At 37.1% G+C, this 6,087-nt stretch overlaps 1 pseudogene; it reads right to left on the bottom strand.

Moving 5' to 3' along the window:
* Nucleotides 1-6,084: 6,084 nt before the first annotated feature.
* The window catches only part of LOC142793976 (large subunit ribosomal RNA), a 2,843-nt pseudogene continuing 2,840 nt past the window's right edge, over nucleotides 6,085-6,087 (bottom strand).

Here is a 6,087-nt window from a genome sequence, read left to right as displayed (position 1 = left end):
GATCGTATCGACCATCTCCTCCAGGATCGCCCTGGCCTGTACATTTTCAATAAGTTCCCGTTTTCCCTGAGCAGGGCCTCCACAAAATCTCTTCAGCTGTGCTCTATATTTTTCGGTTAGTTTACAAATCGTAAAATAATGCTCTATGTCTGTTTCTTCCATGTTGCAAGGGCAGATTCTGTTTTGTTTTATCCCGAACCTGAACAGATAGTGAGGAAACCGTCCATGTCCTGTTAAAATTTGTGAAATCTGATAATTTGCAATAAATTGATTTGGAATCTGATTAATATGTTTTATCCAATTGTGTATATAGCTTTTTCGAGCTATTTTGTCTTGGGCCCAAAGTTGTTCCCATTTGTGATACAATTTTTTTTGTAACTCCTTTTTGATAAAATTCTTAGAAATTTGGACCCCTACTTCTTCTCCGAATCTTATTGCCTTTTTTGCCAATTCGTCTGCTATGTCGTTGCCGATGTTTCCACTGTGTCCTTTTACGTATGTTAGAATAATTTGGTTGTTTACTGAAGCATTTTGGAGCAGTTGCTTAATTTTAAATATATAGGGGTTGAGGTTTTCTGGATTATTTATCCCCTGTAGGACTGACAGGCTGTCTGTCAGCAAATGATAGGTGCTTCGATTTTGTTGTAAACTAATATATTCTATGGCCTTGGTTATAGCCATAGCTTCTGCTTCAAAATTGTTACTGTACTTTGGTAATGAATATTGTTTGGTGTCTAATAATTTTTGCTCTTTCATAACTACAAAAGCTGACCCAGCTCCAATTTCATTGCTTGAACCATCTGTAAAAATTTTGTAATCTGTTTCTTGATTGAGTTCTTTATTAAACTTAAATCTTAATCTTTTAGACGGATGAATTTTCCATTTGTCAATTTTTTTAGTAATAGAATCCGCATCGAAAATTTTGTCATTCCAAATAAACTGCTTTCCATTTTTGATAATGTTGTGTAGTTCTATCTCTTTTTCTAATTTTAGATGTACTGGTGGAACATTAGCTAAGACGTTTAATGCATTATTTGAAACTGTTTTATAGGCTTTAGTTATCGATATTAATGGTTTCCGTTGTATTGATTTCAATCTTTTGATTATGGTGCCAATGTTTCTATACCAGACTGGGCCTGCATAAGTTATTATTCTTTCCATTCCCCTTACATATATTTCCCTAAGTTGTTTGTTTTTAATACCTCTGTTTTTACCTGTAAATTTGTTTAAGTTAATTGACAAGTCGAACACTTTCTCTTTTATATAATCTAAATGCGGAAGGAAAGACAGGTTTTCATCTAAGATTACTCCTAATATTTTCATTTGCTGTACCTTTCTTATTTTATTGTCTCCTAATTTAAGTATTGGTGGGCTTTTTGAATATTTTCCTTTAATAACCATAAATTCGGTTTTTGTTGCATTGAATTCAATCTTTTTTTCGAGGCCCCATTTTTGTATTATGTTTAATGTCTGGTTTGCTTTATCTTGTAGCTTTCTTTTAGATGTTCCTTTAATTATTATTGTGATATCGTCGGCGAAAGCTTGCACATATGTTTTTTCTGGGTATTTTTCCCTCAGTACCTCTGTAATCATTATGGTCCATAGTAATGGACTTAATGGGGATCCTTGGGGGGATCCTTTTCTTAGGCAATACATTTTCTGAATGTTTTCGTTTTTGTACGAGATTTTTCGATTTGTCATGATTGCATTGGTTAATTTTATTAAATTTTTTGGGCAATTATTTTCTTCTAAGTACTTAATTATTTCTTTTTTATCAATGGTGTTGAATGCATTTTTGATATCCATTGATATAATCAAAGCTCCCTCTTTATCTAGAGAAGCTTGGTCTAATTTTTTCTTTATGTTCTCTAATGCCTGAATTGTCGAGGTATCGTGCTTGAACCCGTATTGATTTTTGGGGAATAATTCGTTTTTGTATAAGAAGTGATATATGCGGTCTTTGAGTAAGCTTTCTAGGATCTTTCCGAATATTGAGTTTATTGCAATTGGTCGGTAATCTGCAGGTGTATTCTGACTTTTCTTTTTGGGGATCAATATTATTTTTGATACTTTCCAGTCCTGAGGAAAATATCCTAGTTTTAAACAACAATTAAATATATTTACAAAAAAGGTATTTTGCTTTTGATTTATTAATTGAATAAATTCCGTTGTTAAGTTGTCCGGTCCTGGTGCGATATCTTTCTTTAGGTTCCTAATTATTGCTTCCACTTCCTGTTGCGTAAACTCCCCATCATCTTCAATGTCATTGTTTATTTCCTCTTCTTCGACTTTTGTTTCGTTTACTTCGTTTTCTCCTGCTAAATCATATAATTTACTTATAATATAGTCGACTGTTTCTGTAAGACAATTTGTTGATGAACCGTCCTCTTTTATCATGCTTTTTATAATGACTGCTTTTTTAATTTGATTCCGGGCTAATTTGTATCCTATATTAAAAGGATTCCTCGTTACTTTGGCTAAAAAATTTTCCCAATCCTTCTTTTTCGCCTGTGCAATATTTTCTACATATAATTTATGTTCTTCATAATATTGAGCTTTAAAGATTTCTCTTATATCCCCTCGACTTCTTTTGAACCGTCTTTTCATTGCTCTAACTTTTTTCCTTTGTATTTCTAGTTCCAGGTTCCACCAGCTTTTCTCTTGACCTTTTCCCTTGGTAATGCGTTTTTCATATTTTTTGTATAAGTTTTCCAATGTATTATAAAATTTTTGTAATAAATGCTCGACCTCCTGTACATTATTCAGATTTCGTGATTGTAATTCCCAATCCATCTTTAGTAAATCTGTTAATGCTCTTTGTTTCCCTGTTTTAGTTATTTTAAACATTTGTAATTTGGCCTCTTCAAATATTTCTATTTTGATGAATTTATGATCACTGTATGAAGGTTCATTTAAAACCTTCCAATTTTTAACTTCCCTAATCAAATTGTTTGAAACAATAGATAAATCGATCCAACTTTTGCCCCTTGAATTTTGGAATGTTGGTTCACTGTTCTTGTCGTTTATTAAGTTTAAGTTATTATTAATAATAAACTCTAAAACTAATTCCCCTCTATCATCTAGTTTGTCACCTCCCCAACTGTGGCTTTTTGCATTAAAATCTCCTGTTATTAAAATGTTCTCTATATGTGTTTTTTGAATCACGTTCTCTATTTTAGTTAGTAGGTTCTCTATGTTCCCCTTAGGTGCTGCATAGCAGTTGATTAGGAGAAGTTGTTTGTTCTTAAATTTCATTATTACTGCAATAAAATCCTCTTCTATTTGTACTGGAAATATGTTGGTTACCCTTGAGTGGAATATGATGCCAACTTTTGGGTTATCCTCATGCGCAATAATTCTATCTTTTATTGAACTTGGTATAATTTTACCTTTTAAGTGATAGGGCTCTTGAACTAATGAAATATGATGATTTCTCCTTTGTTGATAAATGCTTAAATTCTGATTCGCCTTAAAGGACCTGCCTAAGTTAACCTGTATCATTTCTAATTTTTCTGTTGAATTTAATTTTGTATTCACCATTTCTTTTCTTTTTTTTTTTTTTTTTTTTTTTTTTTATACGAGGGAAAAGACTGTCTAAACCCGGAGTTGTCGTTTGGATACCGCTTGCGTATCCTGTCTAATTAGAGTGCTGTTAACTCAAGTTGGCGGAGAATTCTGTCGAGCTCCTGCTCCCTTCTGGCTTTGTAAGTAGGGCATGCCCTTGACATCATGGAATGACTTACCATTTCTGGTTCCCACCCGTCCTGCTTGCAGGCGCTGCATAGGTAATCTTCAACTCTGCATTCTTTGTAGTGATGTCTGCCACTACACTCAGTGCATCGCGGCGTCTGAGATCTACACCATTTTTGTGTGTGGCCGTATTTAGCACAGAAGGTGCATCTTGGAACATAAGTATTGTCGAATACTCGGCACCTATTCCATCCGATGTTTAATTGCTCTTTACCTTGCAATTGTCTCCAAGCTCTGTATTCCAAGCTTACGATTACCGTTTTTCCTTCTTTACCTTGCCATGTGGTTACTATTTTTATATCTTCTTCTGTACATGTTAATCTATTCTGTGAAATGAGTTTCCGAATTATTTCCTCAGATGTGAGTTCTTCATCTATGCCAATAATCTTTAATTCTGGTTTCTTACTTTTTGGCCTCTGCGTTTTCATTCTTGCTCTGAGTTCTGGGTCGTTTTCCATGAGGTTTTCTAGGTTTTTTAATCCTTCTTTTGACGAGGTTGACACTACCATTCCTCGCTTCCCCTCTCGCATTTCTGGGTCACTTAACCCGAGCTCCTGTGGGTCTATCCTTTTTTTTATGGCAGCTTGTACTTCTGCTGTGTTCAACGTCTCGGACGTGACTAAAAGTGCAAATTTGGCTCTCTGTTTTTCATTCTCATCCTTTTGCGTTTGTGAAAGATGGGAAATTTGGTTACCCTCTGTTGTCGTGCTCGTCCTACCTTTAACCGCATCCGCATATGATGCGACCGTTGTCGTTGCCTTTTGTTCTTTGTCTCTGGCACCTTCTAGCCTCGCTACCTCATGGGTGGCTTCCAATGCCAAATTTTTTGTCCTAGAAAATTCCGTCATGATCCTGTCTATTAACTTTTCCTTTTGTTGATCTCCAGCCGCCAATGCCAAGAGCGCCTTCATAAAGGACTTGTCCACTTTCATTAACTTTTTTAACAGCTGTTTTGCCCTAGAAGTCTCCTTTGTACTGTCTTGATCTATTCCTTCATCTTTGTGTTTTTCATGATCCTTACGATCTGTCTTCTCCTGTGCCGAATTCGGTTGAGACTGTGTCTCTTTGTTTTCCTCTAGTGTAGATTTACTTACCTTTTCCCTTCCTTTATTTGTGCTGGTTTTAGAGCTGAGGTGTCTATCCTGTGCGAGGTTCTCCCCTGTTTCCGGAGCTTCGTCATCTGAAGACCACCAGTCGTCTTCATGTTCTGAATAAACTGTAGTCAAACTCCCTTGATCATCACCATCATCTATAGGTGTTAGAGTGTGGTCCTCTTTTCCGGTAACTGCCCCCGGGGCTCTTTTTTCTAGTGGTTGTTTTATATTCGTCTTTGCCTTTACCGCTGGGCTGTTTCTCAACATTTCCTCTTTTGTCACTGAATTTTTTTTGTTCTTTCCCATGTTTACCTTTCAGCGAAACCAGGGTAGTCTCACCCAAAATAGCAGCCACGGATGTCGAGTAATCCTGTGTCCCTCCCTTTTCGGTTCGGATTGCAATAGTTGGAAGTTTCCTAGCTGTTTTTGTGAATTGCTGATGTTCCGCCAAATCTAGCCAAAAAAAACTAGTAGGAAGGCAACACTGAAGATGTCTCCTGAATAATTAATTTTTTTTGGCGTTCTCAATTGTGCTAGGCTCTCGCGGTTTTTTTTATGTCTATCTCCACATTTAAACGAATCTTTTGACACCTAAATTATCATCCCAGAGCCTCTAGAAGCCGAGATATGAATGCTATACTCAAAATGGTTGGGTCCCACAACAAGATGGCGGACCCCACAAGGTCGTATGGTGGGAAAAAATAATTGTTAATTTCTTCTCGACGGTCGAAATTTGGCCAGATTCAGCTCACTACCCTATATCCTTCCTCTGCACAATTTAACACTATCACGGATAATTAATGTGCTCAATTGCTTTTTAATCGAACTTTGAACTCCAGGGGGCAGGCTCTACAGTTATGCCCAGCCAAGATGGCAGCCCCCATACCGGCGCATACACGTGGTAAGAAAGTTGATTTTTGCTGATAAATCTCCTGTATCTCGCTGAATCAAGCCGAGATGGTAGCGGCGAGGCTTCGGAACGTCCCAGGAGCGATGCGAGTGGCTTTCAAGGTGCGAAACAACTTTTTCTTGCCGAATTTCTAATTTGTTCGAAGTGAGGCCAGTGGCTGCTACCTCTAGCCCTAACCGCGATGTGCGTCGTTGATTTAGCCAGATTGCGGTCGCTTCAACGCCCGTCTCGCATCGCCCGAGACGCTCCAAGCCTTTATAAGGTCATGCGAGCAAATTTAGAGGACTACTTACAGATTTGATGATCGCAGAAGGCCCCGAAGCGGGAGGTACC

Source organism: Rhipicephalus microplus, unplaced genomic scaffold, assembly GCF_043290135.1.
Source record: "Rhipicephalus microplus isolate Deutch F79 unplaced genomic scaffold, USDA_Rmic scaffold_355, whole genome shotgun sequence".
NCBI classification, from domain to species: Eukaryota; Metazoa; Arthropoda; class Arachnida; order Ixodida; family Ixodidae; genus Rhipicephalus; species Rhipicephalus microplus.
The sequence above is the reverse complement of the archived record's forward strand: the minus strand, read 5'-3'. Positions and strand labels throughout refer to the sequence as shown.